The following is a 24,576-nucleotide window of genomic DNA, read 5'->3' as shown; positions in this document are numbered from 1 at the left end:
GTTGATATGGTGTATTACGTTAACCGTTTTGCGTATGTTGAACCATCCTTGAGATTCTGGGATGAATCCCACTTGATCATGATGTATTATTTTTTTAATATGTTGTTGTATTCGGTTTGCCAGTATTTTGTTTAGAATTTTAGCATCTGTATTCATTAGAGATATTGGTCTGTAGTTTTCTTTCTTTGTGCCATCCTTGCCAGGTTTTGGTATGAGGGTTATGTTGGCCTCATAAAATGTGTTCGGAAGTATTGCTTCTTCTTCAATTTTTTGGAAGACTTTGAGTAGAATAGGAACCAAGTCTTCTTTGAATGTTTGATAGAATTCACTAGTATAACCGTCTGGGCCTGGACTTCTATTTTTGGGGAGGTTTTTAATAGTTTTTTCTATTTCCTCCCTGCTGATTGGTCTGTTTAGGCTTTCTGCTTCTTCATGACTCAGTTTAGGAAGGTTGTATTGTTCTAGGAATTTATCCATTTCTTCTAGATTGTTGTATTTGGTGGCATATAATTTTTCATAGTATTCTACAATAATTCTTTGTATATCTATGATGTCTGTGGTGATCTCTCCTCTTTCATTTTGGATTTTATTTATTTGAGTCCTGTGCCTTTTTTCCTTGGTGAGTCTTGCCAAGGGTTTGTCAATTTTGTTGACCTTTTCAAAGAACCAGCTCCTTGTTTTATTGATTTTTTCTATAGTTTTTCTGTTCTCTATTTCATTTATTTCTGCTCTGATTTTTATTATCTCCTTTCTTCGGCTGGTTTTGGGTTGTCTTTGTTCTTCTTTTTCTAGTTCCTTAAGGTGTGAAGTTAAGTGGTTTACTTCGGCTCTCTCTTGTTTGTTCATATAGGCCTGAAGTGATATGAACTTTCCTCTTATTACTGCTTTTGCCGCATCCCAGAGATTCTGATATGTCGTATTTTCATTTTCATTTGTCTGTATGTATCTTTTGATCTCTGCGCTTATTTCTTCTTTGACCCATTCATTTTTTAGAAGTATGTTGTTTAGTTTCCACATTTTTGTGGGTTTTTCCCCCTCTTTTTTGCCGTTGAATTCTAGTTTCAAGGCTTTATGATCAGAAAATATGCTTGGTACAATTTCAATTTTTCTAAATTTGCTGATATTGTCTTTGTGGCCCAACATATGGTCAATTCTTGAGAATGTTCCATGTACACTAGAGAAAAATGTATACTCTGTCGCTTTGGGATGAAGTGTCCTGTAGATGTCTATCATATCCAGGTGTTCTAGTATTTCGTTCAAGGCCACTATATCTTTATTGATTCTCTGTTTGGATGACCGATCTAGAGCCGTCAGCGGAGTATTGAGGTCTCCAAGTATGATTGTATTTTTGTTAGTTTTTGTTTTAAGGTCAATAAGTAGCTGTCTTATATATTTTGGTGCTCCTTGGTTTGGTGCATATATATTAAGAATTGTTATGTCTTCTTGATTCAGTGTCCCCTTAATCATTATGAAGTGACCATTTTTGTCTCTGAGTACTTTTTCTGTCTTGTAGTCGGCATTATCAGATATGAGTATTGCTACACCTGCTTTTTTTTGGGTGTTGTTTGCTTGGAGTATTGTTTTCCAGCCTTTCACTTTGAATTTGTTTTTATCCTTGTTGCTTAGATGTGTTTCTTGTAGGCAGCATATAGTTGGATTTTGTTTTTTAATCCATTCTGCTACTCTGTGTCTTTTTATTGGTAAGTTTAATCCATTTACATTTAGTGTAATTATTGACACTTGTGGGTTCCCTACTACCATTTTATAAATTGCTTTCTGTTAGTTTTGTATCTAGTTTGATTCTTCTCTTTTGTTTTTCTATCATTTGTTTCTGTTTGTTTGTGTTCCATACTTCTTTCCTCTGTTGCTACCTTTTTTAAGTCATGTGTTTTTGTGGTGGTTTTTTCAAGGGTGGTTACCATTAAGTAATGTAAAGGGTACCTACCATATTCATTGTAGTACCCTATCTTATAAGTATTTCTGCACTTCATCGTCCTTTGCTACTGTTAATCTCCATTCTCTCCCCCCCCTTTTTTTTTCCTTTGTTGTCACAGTTTAAGTTTGGTTTTATTGTGTTCTTGGTGGAGCTGTTACTTGTGGTGTTGTTTTCTTTTGTTCTTTGAATCTGGTTGGAAAACCCCCTTTAGTATTTCCTGGAGTGGGGGCTTTCTCGTGATAAATTCTCTCATCTTTTCTGTATTTGTGAATGTTTTTATATCTCCTTCATACTTGAAGGATAGCTTTGATGGGTATAGTATTCTTGGCTGAAAGTTCCTCTCTTTCAGGGCCTTAAATATTGGGGTCCACTCTCTTCTAGCTTGTAGAGTTTCTGCTGAGAAATCTGATGATAATCTAATAGGCCTTCCTTTATATGTTGTACTCTTCTTTTCCCTGGCTGCCTTGAGAATTTTTTCTTTGTCACTGGTTTGTGTCATCTTTATTATGATGTGCCTTGGAGTGGGTTTGTTGGGGTTAAGAAAACTCGGTGTTCTGTTTGCTTCTTGAACTTGAGGCTTTAGTTCTTTCCACAGGCTTGGGAAGTTCTCGTCTATTATTTGTTTGAGTATATTCTCCATTCCATTTTCTTTCTCTTCTCCCTCTGATATACCTATTATTCTTATGTTATTCTTTCTGATGGAGTCAGATAATTCCTGTAGGGCTTTCTCATTTTTTATTATTTTTGAGTCTCTTTCTTCTTCTCTCTGTTGTGCCTCAAGTTGTTTGTCTTCTATTTCACTAATCCTATCTTCAATCTGGGTTGTTCTGCTAGCTAAGCTTGTTACCTCGTTTTTCAGCTCGTGAATTGAGTTTTTCATTTCTGTTTGATTTGTTTTTATAGTTTCAATTTCCTTGGTAATATATTCTTTGTGTTCATTGAGTTGTTTTCTGATCTCCCTATATTGCCTTTCCGTGTTTTCTTGTATATCTCTGAGTATTTTTAAGATTTCTATTTTAAATTCTCTGTCATTTAGCTCCAAGGCTTCCAATATGTTAAGTCTTTTCTCCATAGATTTTTCCACATCTATTTGTGTTACCTCTCTTTCTTTTGTATCCATAATATTCGATTTCCTCTTTCTTATTGGCATCTGCGGGTGGTCTTGTTGATAGCACTAATTAGAATTAATAAAGAGTAAAAAGTAAAAAACAAAAACAAAAACAAAAAACAAAAACAAAAAAAAAACAAAAAAAAACAAAAAAAAACAAAAAAAAAAAAACAAAGGGTAAAACACCCCACAAAAAAAAAAAAAAAAAAAAAAAAAAAAAAAAAGCAGTAATAATTTATTATTTCCCCCCTTTTTTTTTTTTTTTCTTTGTTCTCCTTCCCTCCTCTCCCCTCCTCAGGGAAATATCATGCCTATAATGGAGGGCCTGGTTTGCGGTGAAGAGTTCAAGGGGGCAAAAAAAAAATAAATAAATAAATTAAAAAAAAAAAAAAAAAAAAAAAAAAAAAAAAAAAAAGGGAAGAAAATCTTAGACAAGCATAAGTTGATCTGCCTGCGGGTGACGGTCAACCAAGAGATATAATGAGAGGGACAAGAGGGAACCAGAAAAAAGGACAAAAAAAAGGAATAATCAAGAAGAACATGCCTATTAATTTTAATAATAATTGTTTAAGATAAAAGTATGCATTTAGATAATGTTATCTAAATGAGTACTTTTCCATTGAATGAGTATTTTTTGTCAATGTATTGTCTTGTAACAATATATTGAAAATATCTCAACAAGAAATATTCTTTTTATTGAATTTTATGGCAAGTGCTGCAGCTAGAGTATCAACATTCAATCTCGATTTCTAATTTGTCCAAAAATCATTAGCAATTGAACAAACTCTTTCAACTGCTGCATTAGTTCCAGGGCAACACAATGTAAATTGAACAAGAATAAATTTTCACATGTAATATGTTCATTTTTAAAATGGCTGAATATTTCCACCCATTTTTTTAAATCAAATTTGATGTGTTCATTTTCCCATTGTATTAATTTTTCAGAATTTAAATATACATTCAGTCTTCTAATTTCTTCAGAGACAATTGTCGTCTATTTTGATGTCTGGCATTTCTTTAGATAAAAACTCAAGACAAGATTTAATATCTGTCCAATATACTTGCGATGAAGTAAAAAAAATACCATTGAAAACTTATTTCCCGTGATGTTGTTTCAGATCATTCTTTGATATATTGAAAACATGTCTGGTAAAAATTCTGCACTTTTTTTTTTTTTTTTTTTTTAATTTTTCTGAAGCTAGAAACAGGGAGAGACAGTCAGACAGACTCCCGCATGCGCCCGACCGGGATCCACCCGGCACGCCCACCAGGGACGAAGCTCTGCCCACCAGGGGGCGATGCTCTGCCCATCCTGGGCGTCGCCATGTTGCGACCAGAGCCACTCTAGCGCCTGAGGCAGAGGCCACAGAGCCATCCCCAGCGCCCGGGCCATCTTTGCTCCAATGGAGCCTTGGCTGCGGGAGGGGAAGAGAGAGACAGAGAGGAAAGTGCGGCGGAGGGGTGGAGAAGCAAATGGGCGCTTCTCCCATGTGCCCTGGCCGGGAATCGAACCCGGGTCCTCCGCACGCTAGGCCGACGCTCTACCGCTGAGCCAATCGGCCAGGGCAATTCTGCACTTTTTGATAAACTTTTCTGTTATGCCCGGATTTGATTTCTCTAAGTCTGATAATTTTCTTTTTATAATTAAAGGAAGAAATTTTTCTTCAAAACAAAATTTATATTGAAGGATAAAGTCATTCAAAATAAGACTAACTCCTGTAGCTGAAATGTGTTCACCTTCAATCTTTTGAATTGTTTTTTGAAAAATAGATGCTTGATTGTGTGCAAAATACATTAATATCTTAGATATTTTATTATTAAAAAATGATTCCAGGATTTTAGGACATTTGTCTAAACTTAAAAAAATATGAGTGGAGAGGCTCAAATAATTGTAGAACACACTCTATAGCAGGTGTTAGAGCAAGTCATCTAACTTTTGAATATCCTAAAAGTTTTTGTATTCAACATTTGCTTCTTCACAAAATTGTTTTAAAGTAGCAACACAAATGGTAAAAATGACTAAAATGCAAATAAATTATAGTTATTATTACTTCTAAATCATTGGCATGGCACATGACACTGTGTTGATTGCCTTTGACAAAATATGTGCATTATAACCTATTCCTAGTATTTTCTTTTGGAGTAACTCTTGTAATTTTATATACACCTTTGCATCTTCACCCACCAAAATTTGTATTTGTATTATCAGCCGTTAGTGCAATAACTTTAGATTTCAAATTGTTTTCATTTATTACTCTATGGAAGGTTTGACAAAATTTCAGAAATTTCACCCTCAATGGATTCTAAATTTAAAATTTTTACTTGAATGCCCATGGTAACATTAAAATATATTACTATTATTGGATATAATTTAATTTCATTATGATTTGATGCCTCAGATAAAATCATTACAAATGCTGCAGTTTCCAAATCTTCTGTATTTTGTCACAGTAATTTGTAAATACTGATTTCAAAATAGCCTTGCATTTTGTCCTAGCACATGAAAATTTTGCATTGTGAAACTTTTAAAATAATTTAGTTGTACAATCCATACTCCAAAAACTTTGTGAATTATGGTTTGAAATGCAAATGTTCCTGCCATTGCAGCCAACTGTTTTTCATCTTCAGAATAATTAGAAGTTTTAAAAAAACTTGTTACTTTACAACTGGAAGCTGACGCATTTAATGATTGCTTATATTTGTTGGTGGTCAAGTGTTTCGTTATCGCTGCTCTGTCCCCAACTGCAATATAGACTTCTCTGCTGCAAATATTGCAGAAAACATTGGTATCTTTCTTTGATATGAGAAATGGAATTTTTTTCAATTTATTGTTGAAATGGCATTTTCTCTTTTTTGATTTTTCCATCCCTTATATAAAATTAAAAATTAAAAATAAAATATAGAGCTACACGAATGATACAAGCACATCAGGAACTGAAAACATTACATCATGGTAGGTGAATTTCCCAGAAGCTAAATTAACAAAACTAAATATCAAACTAAAGCACTAATTTGGAGTGATATTTGGGTGTAGTTATCATTTTCTAATTTAAAAACATCTGTTTTATGCAACTAATCAAAATATGTTATTAATAGATATGGTTTGAGGTTAGGTTTCCACTTTAAAACTCAAATTTCTGGAAAATACTTGTAAATAAAATTATATGTATTTGGAAATTATTAAATAAATAATGAATTAATAAAATGTGATTGTGCTTACCTGTCTATGATTGAATAGTCACTGAGAAAGAACTAATTGTGATTTTACAATGTCGTATGTGCCATGTCGTGTTTCAGTAAGAAGTACACAAAACCATTTGTGTGCTCAGTATATTGCGTGCTCTGTTAAGGTCTCCTGTGCAGAGCTCATGCATCTCATAATCACATCTGGCCGCACTGTACTGATCCTTGATGAATTGTCATGTCAAATACAAATATGTCACATCACACGCAATGGATCGACTTCGCATTGATCAAATACGAACATTTACAGATTAGTCTTCCAATATCAAAAAGAAGGACATGTAGGAAGACATTTTTCGAGGGAGTATGGAACTTACAAAAGAAAGATTGTCCTCCCTAAAGGAGGATGGTTGGTCACCTTAATACCAGCTCAAAAGTCTCTAGTCTTATTATCTAAATCTACATCAGGTCTGAGTAAGGCTCTCCCCATAATTCACATGGGGCACAATTTCATTTTCCCTGTGAACATTGTGGACAAAGAAAGGGCACCGAAATAAATCTAAACTAAATGTCTCCTCTTCACAAGGTGATTTGATCAAAAATCCCTAACTGGGCAGGTTAGGTGGGTAGTCATGCCCAGGTCTGCCAGAGGTTTATCTTCCCGTTAGGCAAGCCCTGTCCATTGTTCTCGTGCATCTATGTTAGCATACCTTTGAAATGCCAGATGTAATCCTCTTTTCCAGACCCCCTGAAGGCTTCACCACACTTTAGGGAACACATAATCTTCTTAACTCTCCTGAACCTTACTTTCTTCCACCTTTATGTAATCTTCCTCATGTTCCTGCCTTAGTTCCAAATGTATAAAAGAAACTGCAGAAGTGTCATTCTCAGAAGAATTTAAGAACTTGCTTCCTGGCAATGTGGTCATTTTGGCTCAAATAAACTGCTTATGTCAACAACATAAAACTCAATAAACAAAATTACTTCCAAAATACAACAGTAGAACAGGCGTAGGATACCAGTTATAAAAGTTCAGATCAAAAGAGCAGAAAATTGAGAAAAAGGGAGTCATGGTATAATGTAACATTTAAAAATTCAGATTTTCTTGCTACCTCAATATGCTGACAGACTGTGAGCACCTTGCCCAGTGACCAGTGTAATAAGGCTGGCCTCTGACACAAATTCCCCTTCTTGCCCTCCCCTGACTGTGACCCAGTGACTTTTGAATGCACCAATGAAATCTCCTCATGCCTTTTCTTATGTACCTCACCCTGACACCCAGTACGTGCCCAAGGGCCCAAACGTTCGGTTCCTCACCTGCTTGGGTGAGTTTGCTCCCATGTTGACCCCTTCTGTATGTGTTGTGACTCTCTCCTGGGACCTGGGAGTATAATACATTTTGTTTTTCCTGAGCTGCTCTCCTGTTTCTTGTTGTGACCACAGTTGACTGTCTTATAAAAAAAACAAAACACAGAACACAGAGATCCCAAACAATTTCGAAATCACTTGTAGATTTCTATTATGCCCTCTGGGTTCATATTTCATTCACTCTGGGAGTCATCCTTCTTTTTCATGTAGCACATGTTTTCAGCTAAGTAGTTTTAGCAAAGTTTGTTTCTGGCCTATAGAATTTTGGGGATCTGACAGCTTTCTTGCATTTTCTATTCTTTTAGTCCAAACTGGCAGTATTTCTGCTGGTAGAAAATTCTCAAGAATCAAACAAGACCATGATCTTAGCCAAGTGAGACTGATTTCAGATTTTTAGCCTTCAGGGTGATTAGATAATAAATGTGTGTTGTTTACGCTGAATTAGGACAGCAAATGAAAATTATGGCAATTGGACTTAGCAATATTGAAGTCATTAGTGATACTGATAAAAGCTGTTTGAGGGAAAGGGGAAATGGAAACTTGTTTAGAAGGGAATTTGAAAGAGAAATGGAGGACAACGTGAGCATGCATGCAGACTGCACTTGTTTTTCCATCTACTCTCTACTTTTTACCTCCACCTTAGCTCATTATCTCCCTTGGCTGGCTTGTCCTTCTTCCAATCCTAATTCCACCCTGTTTTTCTGGTTAATTTCAATAATTAAACCTTTCCTTAATTTTTCAGTTTGAATTAGCCCTTTTTTCTTTGGGTTCTTACCACTTGGACACTTACTACATTATATGATATAAGTTCTTTCCCCACCAAACTCCTTTGTATGCTCAGCGCTGGGCAGAGTGCTTAACTGGAATAGATATCAATAAGTGCTAATTGAATTTGTGATTATTTTGGAGTCTCTTGCAGATTGATAAATTAAGCAATTATAAAGTATGCCCTATTACTCCATAAAGTTTATTATTTATATTCTTCAGGTACAGTTCATTGGTTAGAATTCTATCCAAATATTTGGTAAGGTAAGCAGAAAACTTAACCAATAGAATAAATACCCATCAAATTTCAATCAAATTCTATCTTTAACTCACAAAATTTATTTACTTAGTTTAAATTTTTTTCCTAGAAAAATATTTGTAGATCATTATCCTCAGTTTTGAAAGTAAATTTCCAAATAAATCCTAAGTTATGGCTTTCCTTGGAGATTTAACAAAAAAAATATTTAAAAACTTAACTAAAGCTACTTAAATTTCATGAAAGAGGATGCTAAGAAATGCTATAAACATTTAAAAGCTTAAACACACCTGCATTGAAATCTTAAATACACATAGACTTAGGAACCAGAAACTTAGACCAATTACAATAATCAGTAAGCAAAATTTACCCAAATAAGTGGAAACCATGATTTAAGTTTTAAGATGTTATAGAATTGACTTCCTTAAACTTAATTTACTTTTAAACTTTCTCACTTGTTCCTATTAATTCCCTATACTTCTTTTTGGTAATCTACCCCTTCAGTAGACAAAATATTTTGTTGCTTCAGAAATGACATTGTTCAGTTGATTTTTCCTGTCTTCTCACCATGCACCAATTCCCACATTTTGTCTTTTATTATCTGATAAGCACTGAAATTTTATTTGGGTAAGCAGTGCCATCTTACATAACGAGAAGTCTTTCATCTTTCAACTACACTCATTTGAAACAACCTGAAACAAGAAAGAAAACAAGTAATGTTTTTGAGTTTCCAGAAACACTCTCACAAAGACCAGACTCTACAACTCATTGAATTACTCCTTGGCTAGACCTGTGGTGGTGCAATGGATAAAGCATCGACCTGGAATGCTGAGGTCACCAATTCAAAACCCTGGGCTTGCCCGGTCAAGGCACATATAGGAGTTGATACTTCTTGCTCCTTCCTGCCTTCTCTCTCTCTCTCTCTCTCTCAAATGGGTAAATAAAGTCTTAAAAAACAAACAAACAAAAAAAGAATTAGTCTTTGGATAGTACCACAGGTCATCACTGAAAGTCTGCTTACTTCGACATAGTTTATTTGTCAATATGTTCTGAGGACATTAATGCCTGATATCATAATACAGTAACTATTATTCATGATGTATTCATCCTGAGTCATAAGTACGAGTTAACTCGTGTTCTGTAAATGAGAATAAATTAGAACAGGAAGTGGGCAGTTCATTACTGTAAGGGTTTCATCTAGAGCAGATCACATGGAAAACATTTCAGCCCTTGAGAAATGGCCTTTGTTAGTTTACAAATACATTTTTGTGGAACACATTATTTATTAATAATACAGGACAAATTTTTCAATTCACTTACTAGTAGTCCCTTGAAATTTTATATTTACTGCATGTTCAAATTTAAATATATTTGAATAACAGTTTAGAGATAAATAAAGAGATCCTAGGGCATCATGAAACCTATTAGAGTTCACATAATGCAGTGTCTGTAGGAAAAAAGTCTGACTGATGAGTCAAAATTAGCTTAGTTGACTATGATTTGGATAGGTTGGGTTTAGATCATTAATCTGAACTTTGTCAAACTACATAACTGTACTCTGTCTCAGTCTCCTCATTTGTGAAAAGGGGATAATAAATATAGCCAAAATACAATGAATCTTAGTTGTTATAACCATTTCTACATATTTTTTTATTTTATCAATGTCAGAAACACATCCATTAGGTGCATAGAATAAAAGCAGAGAAAATGATAAAATCTTAGCATTAGAAGAGAACTTAAAAATTATTCAGTGAAGGGAGCTTAGAAACTATCAAATCTAAATTTTATCCAATGTCAAAATCTCTTCAAATTTCCTGGTAGCCATTTAACATCTACATGGAAAATTCATGGAAAGGAGCTAAGTCTTTCAGGAATCTTTGTGGTGTGGCTCTGCTGACTCCATCCATTTAGCTTAGTCTACATTTTTGAGCAATCAAGAATAAAAATACCTTTATGAAATGCAGACAGTGCTTCGAGTAATGCACTACACACATTATATGCACTATTGCTAATCCTTATAATAAACTTACAGAATTGATATTTTTAACTCTGTTTTAGAGATTTAAAAATCGAGGCACAGAGGATCAAAGACTTTTCTGTGGTCATACAGTTAATATGTTTAAAAATGATGAGGTTCTTATCAGGAGCAGCTCTTTAAAATATTTGAAAATATGCATTAGTTTTCTCTAAGCTTTCTCTCTCCTACAGCAAGCAATTCCTCAGCTAGTTACTATTCCTTATATGATATGAGGAACATGTTTTTTCTTTGTTGCCCTTCCATGAATACTTTAAAAATTTTCTCCCTCGTGTAGTGAAAATGCTGTCAATCCTGATTTCTGCTATCTTGTACATGTGCAGGATGCTTGTTTGTTCATTAGTTTAATTTTTTTTACTCATAGCATGTCTGTTAATTTTTTTTTATCAGTTTTATCTCAGTCTTCTGCCTTTTCAAGATCATTTTGAATTTTTAATTCTGTCATCCAACACTTAGCTCTGCTTTTTAATTTTGTGTTATTTGCAAATTGGATAGCCATCCTTTACATGCCTTCATCAGGCTGTTGATAAGAGCACTGAAAAGGGAAGAGGCAAAGATACGATTCTATAGCATACAACCAGAGATGGTAATGCTCCATCTAAATGAATGTTGGTCTCGCAATAAAAGGTTTGCAGAGTATTTAATAATTTCCAAACCCTGTGTTTATTAAATAATACCTCACTGTGATCTACTCCAGTCACTATACTACCTAACTAGGCAGATAGAGAAATTAGATTCAAGGTCAACAGCAGAAGGGAGATCAGCAATTGCCTGCTGTGTGCTGGAATTTTAGGAGCTTTGGAAACCACTGCTTCTTTTTCCCAAGTGCCTCCTCATTCAATTCACTGCCATGATGAATGCAAAGGAACTTTGTTAGTGATGTAAGTAAAGTAGGAGTTTATATACTATAAAATGGCAATCTTATGGTGTTTTCTTCACATACTTATTCTTTACTTTCTATCTCATTAAAATGGAAGCTCCATGGGGCAGGAACATACATATATTTTCTGTTTTGCTCACTGCTATTTCTTAGCACTAGAAAATACAGTAGATTCTTGTAGTAGATTCCTAAAAACTTATAAATAAGTGAATGAGAAACTTTAAGGCTTATAGCTTTTTTTAAAATTTTTGCAATAATGTGCTTTAGGTCCTATAGGGCAAGTTTGATAAATTCAACCCATCCAAGGCAGTAAATGTCTGTGGACCAAATAAATGTGACCTCTCTGTTCCTGATCTTTAAACTCATCACTTCAGTTCTGTCACCCTTCCTGTTACTCTGACCCAAAATGTAAGAGCAGGTGCTCTCCCTGTGTTCTCGAGTTTCTTAAGGCTCTCCTCATTGCACTGGTCTAAGGCTGACTCTGTAGTCTACTTCCAATTCAAGTATGGCCAATCTAGTTTTACAGATTTTCTGAAATGAAAATCACTGATTTGATTTAGGGCACAAGTCTCAAATACTGAAAGCTTGTCTTCAGTTTCCATTGGCTCATTTGCATTCTTCGTTGCTTAGATTCCTTAACAGAGACTGCACTTTGTTCACTTGGTATCTCAATGTGCTGCTTGATTGTAGCTTCACTGCAGATGGTTTCAGCTCCCAGGCCAAAATGAGGACAGCTCTGGGCTCATCTGGGCCTGAACAGGCCCTCGTCCCTTTCATTATCTGCCCCATCTCGTATTCTTCTGCAATGATCCCAAGGCATTACAGACTGGGACAGAGGGAGAGAAAAGACGAGGTCACTGATAGTTGAAAGATAAGACCCTCAGAAGCCACTGTGCCTCCACTTGATCTTGCACAGAAGGCCCTACTTATGTTATTGCAGAAATAGTTTGTATATAAACCCTTTGGATAAGATTAGAAAATAAAAAAACATGTAAAACACCAAAATAATTTTCTTTTTAAGCTAGAGAAAGGGGAGTGACCGAATTATTATTTTTTTAATGACATGATGAACTACATCCATCTGTTTTTCTCCTCCACCAGGAATAGCACTAAGGGAAATGGCCTTAATCTCTAGTTGAGGATTGTAGTTTAAACATAAAGGAGAATTTCCTGACAATGAGTAGTGAACTATGGAATTTGTTTCTTAGGAGACTGGAATTTCCATCTGGCTGGGTATATTTGACGCAGTTGTGTCTGAAGGTGGCAAAGGGTGGGTCTATGTAGGTTAAGTGACCTCTCAAAGATTCTTATTCCTAAGAATTTAAGATTAACTTTTTTAAAAAATTTATTTATTAAATTTAATGCAGTAACATTGATAAATTAGGGTACATATGTTGAGAGAAAACATCTCCAGATTATCTTGACATTTGATTGTGCTGTATACCCCTCCCCCAAAGTCAAATTGTCTTCCATCACCCTCCATAAGATTAACTTTTTGAGGAAAAAAAACCCAATGTCTTCATTTTTTTTCTAATATTTTTAATGTAGGATAATATGAATTTTTAACTTACTGGGGGAGTACATTAAAAATAACTTCAAAAATAAATGTTCAGCCACTTCTAGAGTATAGGGTGTCAGATCTTTGAATTTTGAAAAGATTGATCATGGTTTACTAAAGTGTATTTCTGGGTTTGCAATGCATGAAGTTGTTATTTATTTAGTTCTGCTTTATTTTTAGAAATTGAGTTTGAATTTAGAATTAATAATTTTTCATGTGAAAGTATTTGGGTTAGATTAGACAATATTAATGGTAGCCACCTTAAAGGCCATCAGCTTTGCCCATGAGTGGAAAGGTAATCATTGCAGACTTATTCACTAATTATAGTTACTTAACTAGTCCAATGATAGATAACGATAATAGAAATTAAAACAACCCGTGACTGATTGTATAATATGATTGTCTGAAACATATGATACAGTCAGAGAATAACTGAAATAGACATAGGTAACAATAGATAAAGAAAGAAGATGAAATTCAAAGTGACCTCAGGGTTACTTTAGACATCTTCATAAATATTAAAGTATTGAAATTCTGCTAAACTCGCATGTGGCACCTCCATGAAAACCATTTTTTCAAAATAAGTGCAAAATGTTGAAAATGTGAACTATGAATCTTGACAGAAAGTGTTAAATGTTAAAAAAATGATAATAAAGAAAGGACTCTACGATAGTAGAAAATACTGATAACCACGCTAACCTCCAGTACAAAATCTGCATGCCTTTCAAGTTAGATGATGACTAATATATCTACATTCTTAATTCAATTTGAAGTTAGATTTGTACAAGTAAAAAAAATAATTTAATTTATACCAACAACAGTGTTTTAATGCTTTAATTAACAGATTTTGAAAGAATGCTAAAATTATACTAAAGAGACTATGTCAGATGCTGGTATTGTTATAATAATTTAGACAATAAGACTTCATCTTCGGGTCAGGTGATCTTTTATTATTTAAAGGAATGCAAAATGCCCAGATCTGGAACAACTTACATAGTTAGGGATTTTACTAGAATGATATATCCCCTTTTTCCTATCTTTGTTTTAAAACGGAAAGTGGTTCAGGAAACTGTCAGACAGGACATGTAGAATAAACTAATAATATGCCTAAAGAAAAGAAAAGAAAGTTTGAGATCTCTTTTAGGTACTCTACAAATGTAAAAAAAAAAAAAGAAAAATCTAAAAGTTTTACAATTTCAGGCGCTGTTGGTGAGTTGCAGATAGAAGTCACAACTGATATGTGACTGCAGCTTGTGTCGTTATGGGAATTATATTACTTTTCTTTCTTTTTTTGACAATCTTCTCTCTGTTTACTGGGTCTTTTTCTCTATCATTTCCCAGGTCTCAGTATGATTATGTGTAGCTTATGTTTTATTTTACTCAATATAATTTTTCAGTTTTGAGTGGTAGATCCACATATTCCCACCATAATTTTTTTTTTTTTAGTACCAGTACCCAGTTGAGAGGACTTGGCATATACACTGGAATAAGATGTTTTGGATATGTATAAAATGAGAAAATTTTAATTGTAAGGGCTCCTCCTGCATGAATGATTTGGATGAGGGACTTACACTAAGAAATGACCCTCCATCATTGAAAATTTACCTTATTAGGTCATGTTTAAATATGCTAACTAAGGTATATTTTAACCAAAAAAATGAGACCCCTTTAAAAATAAGAGTTCTGAGAGTGAATCTATTAGTTACAAGATTTATTATTACATAAACTCTTAAAATTAGGAAAAGCTGTGAAGATTTTAATACCATTTGACATACTGCTACTTGTCCTCCTTACCAAACTATGATTCTCTTTTTGAGCACACAGTCACACAACTAAAGAGACTACATTATTTAAACTCCTTTGCTGCAAATGCCACTCTATAAAGTTCCTTGCCTGTGAATCTGAGAGGAAGTGATATTCACTTACTTGCTGAGTATACCAAGCCTTTTCATATCCTGTGAGTTATAGCATAGACACACATGCTCAAGACTCAGCTTGACCATGGAATGAGTACTATTTCCCAGAGCATGGCAGTATAATAAGGTAAAAGAAACACAGTCCCTTGATCACTGAATGGAGTGGAACCACCTTACCAAGTTGGTCATTCACTTTGAAAGGTGAGAGAAATAAATGCTTACTTTTTTTTTTTAACAGAGACAGAATCAGAGAGAGGGATAGATAGGGACAGACAGACAGGAACGGAGAGAGATGAGAAGCATCAATCACTAGTTTTTCATTGCGACACCTTAGTTGTTCATTGATTGCTTTCTATGTGCCTTGACTGTGGGGCTACAGCAGACCAAGTAACCCCTTGCTCAAGCCCGTGACCTTGGGCTCAAACTGGTGAGCTTTGCTCAAACCAGATGAGCCTGACTCAAGCTGGTGACCTCGGGGTGTCGAACCTGGGTCCTCTGCATCCCAGTCCAACACTCTATCCGCTGTGCCACAGCCTGGTCAGGCTAATGCTTACTTTTTTAACCCATTGTATTTAGGGTTCTCTTTAATAAAGAAACTTGTCTGTTATCTAATGTACCATTTTATAAACAAATATTTCAAACCAAGAAAGAAATATTAGAGTGAGTTATTAAAATAGTTTTGATGGTAAAATGAGGATGAATAAGGAAGGCTTGAAGTTGTATTCATGTTTATGGTTTTATCTTTTTTACCTCTTTCTCCGTCTTGTTCATTGCCTCCAGGAATCCAGCTTATATGTGTTTCAGAAACAGACTTTCTTGCCCTCTGCTTTCTGGTTGCCTTTGACCAATAGAGAGTCTTGGCAAAAGATCAACAGTATGTGAATGAGGTCAAGGGATTTACGTTCAAACCTCCCTACATGTAAGAGTGTCTGGGCTATTTTCATTACTCTTAACCTTCTCATTTCAGACAGTCTTCCTACAGGAATCTTTTCTTTTACAGTAACTGCTCCCTCTTCTGTCCTTTTAATGTCAGTAAACGTGAGTTACAGAACTTGTGGTTCTCACCCTGCCAAGACCTTTATGAATAGTCACTTTATAACTAAACTCTCCCAGAATTATCTCGAATGTCTCATCTGTGTCATGTTGGAAACCTCACTAAAACACTACTTGTGCATCACTCTTCTAAGTATCATTTTATCTGTATGACAGAAAAATATTTATGATCACCTCGAGATTGTTTTATTTTAATGAAGACATTATTAAAATGAAATGAAAATTGAAGAGAAAACATACATTTTATGTTCTAGGTAGCTAAACCTATACAACCACAATTCTTTTATAGTGAAAAACTGACTTAGAAAAAAACTGATTTAGAGTCTCGTTTCTTTATTACCATAGAATAAGCTTACTTAAATTACAGAGCACTTGGGAAAACCCAAGGAAATAAACAAAAACAACATCTTCTGGGGAATAACATTGAAACTAGTCTATTCTAACAAGGTTCCTTTGAGGCTCATGGAGGCTGGCAGTAGAAATAGTATCCTCAGGAAAGTGGTTGTATATCCTGATGCTCCAATGCTGTGGAACAACAAATAGCTGTGCAGTAGATTTTATCAACCATTAACTCTGGATTAGCCAAGTTGCCTTCATTTTGAAACGAGAGAAACCCAATTAGACAAGGTTTTTTAAAAACGGTAATTTCTTTACTTTGATAACTGGGAAGTGCAAGGATCAATACTCAGGGCATCATGGATCTAGGCAGTCCTTTCCGGTTTCCTCTCTTCAGTTTGTTTTGTGCGCTGACCTCATTCTGAGGTAGGCTTTTGCTAGAAACTTGGAAGAGCAGCTGCTGATAATCTTGATTAAATATACATATTGATAGCATGTGATCCCATGGGAACAGAGCTTCTTTCCCTCTCAGGGTTGGTACATACATATCACATTTTCTTTATCCATTCATCCATCAACATGTTGTGTCCACCTACAGGCTATTGTGAATAATGCTGCAATGAACATGAGTGTCCAAATATCTCTTTGAGACTTCTTTGACTTCTTTTGGATAAATATTCAGAAGTTCAATTGCTGATCCTATGATAATTCTATTTTTAATATTTTGAGGTTCTACCATACTATTTTTCATATAGGCTGACCATTTTTATATTCCTATCAACAAAGCACAATTTCTTCACATCGTTGTCAATACTTGTTATTTTCGGTCTTTTTGATTGTAGCTATTCTAATGAATAAAAGGTTATAGTTGGGTTTTAATATCAGTAGGTTGAGGTTGGGAATGGTGCAATGTGCCATTTATTGGTTAGGTTGAGAGCCTGTAAAAATGTTTTTAGTTAGACCAAGGCAGTCTCACAGACTTCATTCCATACCTCTTTTTTTCCCCCTCATACTTCTTTTTTTTTTTAACATATTTTTATTACTGTCTAAACAGCTACAGAATTATAAAATTAGTCTTTAATGATTTCTTTCCCTGTTTTCCCCAGCCATGAATCTACCAGAAACCTCAATTCAGACCTACCATAGGAATATTGAAATCATTTTATAACACATACACACACACATACCCACACCCCACTGCATGTATTAATAATGGGTGTGATGATGTTTTCCTTATAGCAGAAATAAGTTCCTGTTACTGCAAAAAGGGGCAGGTGTTCTGTTCAGTGGGGAAAAAACAAACAAACAAACAAGAAACAAAAACAAAAAACAAACCCAATATCTACTGCATATGGTCTCCTATTGTTTAGAAAGATTTCTTTCTCTACTGCCTTAAGTACTTACCCTTTTTAAAAATTTGAAGATGAAAGTTAATTGCATTTTCCATAGATTAAAAAATTTTTAATTGATTTTGTACTAAGGTTTATTTTATCTTTATTTTTAATGTTTTTTTTTAGTTTTTCAAAATCTACTCCTGATAATAGTATTATAGAATGATTTTTGGGATAATTATATTCTCATGTTTTTTTGATATTTGACAATAGAATAGATATAAGGTGTAGCTTATACCTATTTCTACTTAATAAAGAATGATGCTATGATAAAACTAGGATGTAAAGAATTAAGACTTGAAAGTTTTTCACTGGACCAATTAACTCTGGAGGGTGTTAGAAATTGATCTCTTTCATCTTTTTAAACAATATACTGAAAATAATTCCACTTCTATCTGCTAAAGATAAAGGAAGAGTACACCGGTTTAAGTCCCAAAGCTTCAGTTCTTCTATAGTAACTACTGAAGAAGGACCCAGGTGAGATTTTTAAGGGCTATAACTTTCCCAGCAAGAGATTCTGTGAAATGAAGTAACTAAATAACTTGGTTAATGTATTGCCTTAAAAATTTGTCCTATTAATTTCTCCCCATTTTTTCATATGCAAAAATCCCAGAAATAAGTGTCCTGGTTTTTACTTAAGAGAAGAACTGTTTGCCAAAGACAAACTTGACTTTTTCCTTTGGGAATTTTTCAAACATCAGTAACCTTTGGTATAGGATATCCCACCAAAAACTATTGATAGTTTAAATTTCTTATGAACTGGTCTAGGAATTTTGATCTTATTTAAAGTAGATATAAAAGAGAGGCAAACTATTAAAAAAATTGTATTTTCTATTCAAAGTGTCTGAGAAACAATATTTAAGGCTTTTCTACAATGTGAAATAAGTGAGGTAACTTAATGTTTCATATATTTGAGGGACATATTTTCATTTGTGGGCATATTTTCAGCTCATCTGTAGAGGACAATCTGAGGAGCATACAAGAGTCTGGTGGGTAAACCAGAATTTCGAGTAGATGTGAAGATGGGACTGTGTACACACTTCTGTCTTTGCTCTACATAAGCATAAATACCTGTGAGACAATTTTCTAGAGGTTAATAATACAATAGAATACCTGACCTTGAGCTGCCCAAGGAGGGACAGGATGGGATTATTACTGAGTGAAATAAAACAAATTCATAAAACCCAGATTCTATGTAATTGAAAACAAGGTGAAGGGGTCAACATATTTTCTGGACAATTTAAAAAACTTTTCCCCCAAATTTTCTAAGGTTAAAGAGAGAAAATGGAGGGCCAGTGGTAAGAGTAGTTGGGTTGAGGAACAGAGGGAAAAAATGGGCCCGAGATCCCTGGGCATTCAAGATACAGATAACTAGAGTAAGTTATTCTTTACAGGAGCACTACTGAAGGAACAAGTACGTGGAGAAGTAGGGAGCATTCTTTCAGAATTTGCTTTTGACTATCTTGGAGAAAAAGTGGAAGGCAGATTAGGAGTTTTGATACCTTTGTTTTTTTAATTTAAAAATGGGGAGAACATTATAACTTCCTATAACTTTACATGTTTCCTGTCTAAATTGAGCTCTCTTTTTATTTCCAGGATTCGAAGAAGATAAAAATGACCAGCACAAAAATATTTTGTTAGCTTTTTATTTACAAGTTATTTATTCATGGAAAAAGAGAGAGAACAAAGTTTTTTTTTTTAAAGAGTATTCAATGAATAATTTAGATGATAATTTTTTTTTAAAAAGGTCATATCTTAAATGGTATACACATCTCATAACAATTTCTTCACAGAATAATCCCAATATTTAACACTAACAATTACACTATTTTTCCTCAACACAGAATTTATTTTGTGGACTGCTTGAACAGTAAGAATTATATGGAAGGTCATTCTATGAGCTCCATGTTAATCTTTCAGTTGGGTTATTTTTACTTCATTCCTTAAATTTCAGAATGTGGATAAAGAATGATCAAGTTCTTTAAATTGACAGAGAAGTAAGTAAATTAAAATTGATACATTATTAATATAAGTCTAATGAAGTCTTGAACTATACTAAAAAACTCTTCAGTAGGGGAAGAATTTAAGAAGCTCAAATAAATGCATTTTCCTGCAGAATTCTCTTCTGAAAACCAGCCTCATGCTGAAAGTCTGGGTAGAGTTGTGTGCAACATAAGCTCCAGCTCCTTCATTTTACCCAGCACCTCTCTGAAACTGAAGCACCTTTCATTCTAGAAAGAAGCACAATTTTGGTCCCAAGACTTGCATTTGAATAAGACAATTAAAATTATTTATACTCAATCTTTGCTCCATCTAATATTACATATAACTGTAGCTTTTTATTTTTATTTCTGGCATAGTTGTGTATTTTAGCACACATGAAATAAAATGCAAATTAATAAAACCATGTATCCTCTGCTTTTTCTGTTCCCTTATTTTTTGGGGCGTATGGCTTCCTATGGTTAAGTGACAACTAGGGATTAAAGACTGTAATAGAATTAATGTAGGCAGGTTTTATTTTCCATCTGGATTTTGTACAGATCAAAGAAGATGAATGTCAAGCTGTTAGAAAGCAATTGAAAACTGTTACTTCAAAATGAAGTTTTTGCTATTGTTTCTCCATGTACATCACCAAGAACTCATCACCTTTACTCTCCCTTTTGTGGACATCGTAACACAACCTCTTCCCAAACATTGAGTGTAAAGAGTTTTTTATTTAGTTCTTCATATTAGCTTGGAAACCATTTTGATGGCAGTTCTACTGCCTCTTGAGGGAGCATTGAGAGGAGTAACTGCAGAAATGCTCAAAACAACTCTTCAAGTCTAGATGAGAGACAGTGGTCTGCTGTTTGTATAGTTACCTTGTCTACTTGAACCAATCAGAGTTCTACTAGTGGTTATTTTGTGATTTGGAGTCTTGTACTTCCTGAACCTTTAAGCAGCTTTTTAAAAATTTATTCATTTAGAGAGGAGAGAGAGAGACAGAGAGAGAGAGAAGGGGGTAGGAGCTGGAAGCATCAACTCCCATATGTGCCTTGACCAGGCAAGCCCAGGGTTTTGAACTGGCGACCTCAGCATTTCCAGGTTGACACTTTACCCACTGCGCCACCACAGATCTGGCCCTTTAAGCAGCTTTTAATACTAAAACAAACAACTAACAAATTTTAAGTGTAAAAATTTAGAGAAGCTTTAATGTTATTCTCTTAACTAATATTCTAATACATACTATCTATCTATACTCCTAATTTATAGTTGTTTTTGTTTTTAAGAGTTAGCTGTGAATCATCAAAATTTATTAGCATCTGTTTTGTTAATGATTAAAAGACCAAACTTTCTTTCTTTTTTTTAGTCATTAAAGTTTTCTTCATGCTCTTCTAATCTTTTGTAGTCCTATCATGCTATCAGTAAATCTAGTAAACAAATTTAAACCAAATGCTAAAGGCTGATAGAATAAAATAGTTTATATTTATATTTTTACCTAAGCGAGTTAGCTTTCTGTGAATTTCAGGTCTCTGTCAGAGCTCATGAGAAAGTTATCTTTGGGTAATATTTTTTTTGTTGGAGCTAATTAGATCATATCCATCTTCAAATGGACAACAGAGCTGGAGAAAATGCCTTGGGAACAGCTGAAGATGTACCTGAGGGACTTTATATTTTGTAGGTAACCCTCTTTCTCACCACTGTCTTTCTTCTTTCATCACTTTGGAGGCTTCAAAACCTTCTGCCTATCATGATAGAACATTATTGGTGGCATTTCTATTAGAAATATTCCCTTCTATCCTTATACTTTGTCAACCACAATGTGTGAGCTCTAGTAACTTAAAAATTGCTTTATTATTATATTTGACCTTATTACAAATTGTAGGTTCACACTAGATCGATGAGTAAATAATTTTTACCTTTGAAAACATAGACAATAGTAAAACACTTGTATTAACATAAAATTCATGTTTTTTTATTGAATTTATTAGGCTTATGTTGTATTAATTTGCCACATGGGCATTCAGATATACAAAGGCTGGCTAGTTCCAATATCAAAGGAATGGTAGTTACAATGCTCCACAAAAAAAGGAAACTGAACACTTTTATTCACATGTTTAATGATTTAAAATTTTCATTGTTCCATAACGCAGTGAATGCAATTCAGCCATTATTTACCAAGCCCTATTCTCTGGGGTTTAGAATGTTCTTGATATTTAACAAGGAGGAAAACTAAACTAAAATTGTGACTTATGAATAATGAAAAAGACAAATCTACTCCCTCTGGTGAAATGGAAATAAATACTCTACACCTTTCCAAATATTTCCTTATTTGTCCATTTTATTCACTTTTGTCCACTGGAATGTTTCCCCCCATGTTCTCTTTTTAAATGGAAATGACTAGAAAGTAGTCCCAGTTGAGAAATATATTTCCAGAAATACTAAGGTTTTTTTATTCCATTAATAAGCATTTTTGGCTGTTGGTAATTATATATTTTTAATAAAAAATGAATAATATATAGTAGGGCTAATGATAATGGCCAGTCCTCTGAAGTAGGAGAATATTCCCAAATTAAAGCTTTCTTTCCTAGTCAGAAAGTGACCTAGAAACTAGGGTATCTGGACTCACCAGCCTCAGGGAGGGTCAGGAGATACAAGCTGTCTCTGAAGTTTGTCTTTATGTTCTATGAACAAGTCCCAACCTGGAGGCTATGTCTGATTTATGGGCTTGGCTTGCTTCTACCTGTTACAAAGGTGTCCTGGGGAAGACAAGGCAGACTAAGCCATCAGTCACCCAAAGGCTTACTATCACCAGCCAGTTTGGAATTTCTTTCTTTAATTGTGTATCTCAAGCTGTATGCTGCATTCATTTTTATAAAGAGTAAAAATTCTGCTGGACTGTCCACTTTGTCTAAAAAGGCAGGCTTTCAATTTTTTTTTTTTAAGCCTGTATTTCTCCAGGCTAAGGTAGTTAGTATATTTGATAGAGTTAAAGATCAGCCTATTTTGCAATACTGTGATTATGATTGTATGATTGTATTAGGAATAAACTTCCTTTTGTGTAGTCTTCTTAATATCTGAATAGTTGAAGATAAGGGATGAATTCAGAAACTGAACTTTTTTTATGTTTTTTTTTTTTCTTTTTGACAAATTGGTAGCTGCTTTAGAATGGCTTTAAGCCAGAGCACTTAATTCTTTTCTTAACTTGGTCAGGTGGGACCTAAGGCCTTTAGTCGGGTCAGCTAAAAGAATGGCACATGTTCAATCATTAGAGATGGGAAGTAACAGGGTTTTTTAGCTAGCTTGGGTTTAATAATATAGTATCATTCATTATTTTATTTAGAAGAATTCACAGAGCTTAGTCATATTCACATATAATACTGCTGTTGGCTATATATAAGTGTGTTAAATACATTATTTCACTTAATAGCTAAGCAATAATAATAATAATTATTAATTATTTTTACCGCTATCATGGATTGAGATTCTAAAACACAGAAAGTTTTACTAACCTACCCAAAGGTCACATAGCTTGTAAGAAATAGAATCAATAATTGATCTTAGGTCTCTTTGACTTTACAACACATTCTCTGAACCACTGTGGTGATTGATTACTGATAACACCCAAAAGCCAAACAAAACTAGTTAAACCATTGCACATTTTCTCCCTCCGTGATTTGTTTTAGTTCCATTATACAAAGGCTATTTTAGAAACTGAGCAGGAAAAACTTTGATAATTTCAGTGATTCTGAAATGCACCCCCCCCTCCGTTTTACATTTTAACATTACTTAAATTTCGGCAAATATAATAATCACTGAGGTTTTATAATTACTAACCACCAGCTGTGACATAGTTGTCAATGTTATAACAAATTTATTTGATTGTATTTTCCTTTTTATGTATGCAATAGAGTGATATATTAAAGAAAATCAATGTCAAAATAAGACTAATAGAGCTCTTTTTTAAAATGTAAAATACAACATTTAAATGAGAAAGCAACTTGTTAAACTTTGTCAGTGCAGTGTTTTTCTTTATTATTGAGATATAAAAGTGTGTTTTACAGTATCTTAGATTTAATAAAGGACAGTATGTGTTGTCTATACAATGGCCACATAGCATGTTAGTATTAAGAAAAGAAAAGCACCAGTCCTACATTTCTCATTGTCTATGCTAAATTGTAAATTTCTTGACAGTTGTATTATCTTTATTCCTCTATATCATATAGTGTAGTGTCATATAAGTGATAGATACTGAATAAATCTGTGTTGTATTTAATGTATAACAAGACTGATTTGCTTGTGTTCCCATAAGGAAAATTCAGAACAAGAACCCTAGAAATATATCAAGCAGTGTCTGCATCACTATAATCATTGTTGAACCATTCATGATGATAATTTCCTTGAAATATCATGTTGATTTTAATTTATTCATCATAAAGAATGGTGACCTAGAAAGAGCATACTTTAAGAAGTCAGGTGATTTTCATTTTAATCCTGGCACAACTTTTCTGTGACTTCTTGAGTCATATATAAGAATAATAAGAGTTCTCATAGCTATTGTACATGGTCAAAGTCATTGTGACTATAAGTGAAACTATTAATGTAAAATTATTTAAAAACTCTAGAAAATGCTCCCAAATACAGGGTGGAGCAAAAGTAAGTTGACAGATATGAGTACAAAAAAGTTTATTTTTGAATTATGGTTTATTAATTATTGTATTATTTTCCATGCAAACTATTGTAAACCTACTTTTGCTTTGCCTTGTATAATGAATGCATTGTTATAAATAAAATTTATTGAGGGAGCTTGA

The sequence above is a fragment of the Saccopteryx leptura genome, chromosome 7 (assembly GCF_036850995.1).
Source record: "Saccopteryx leptura isolate mSacLep1 chromosome 7, mSacLep1_pri_phased_curated, whole genome shotgun sequence".
NCBI lineage: Eukaryota > Metazoa > Chordata > Mammalia > Chiroptera > Emballonuridae > Saccopteryx > Saccopteryx leptura.
The sequence above is the reverse complement of the archived record's forward strand: the minus strand, read 5'-3'. Positions refer to the sequence as shown.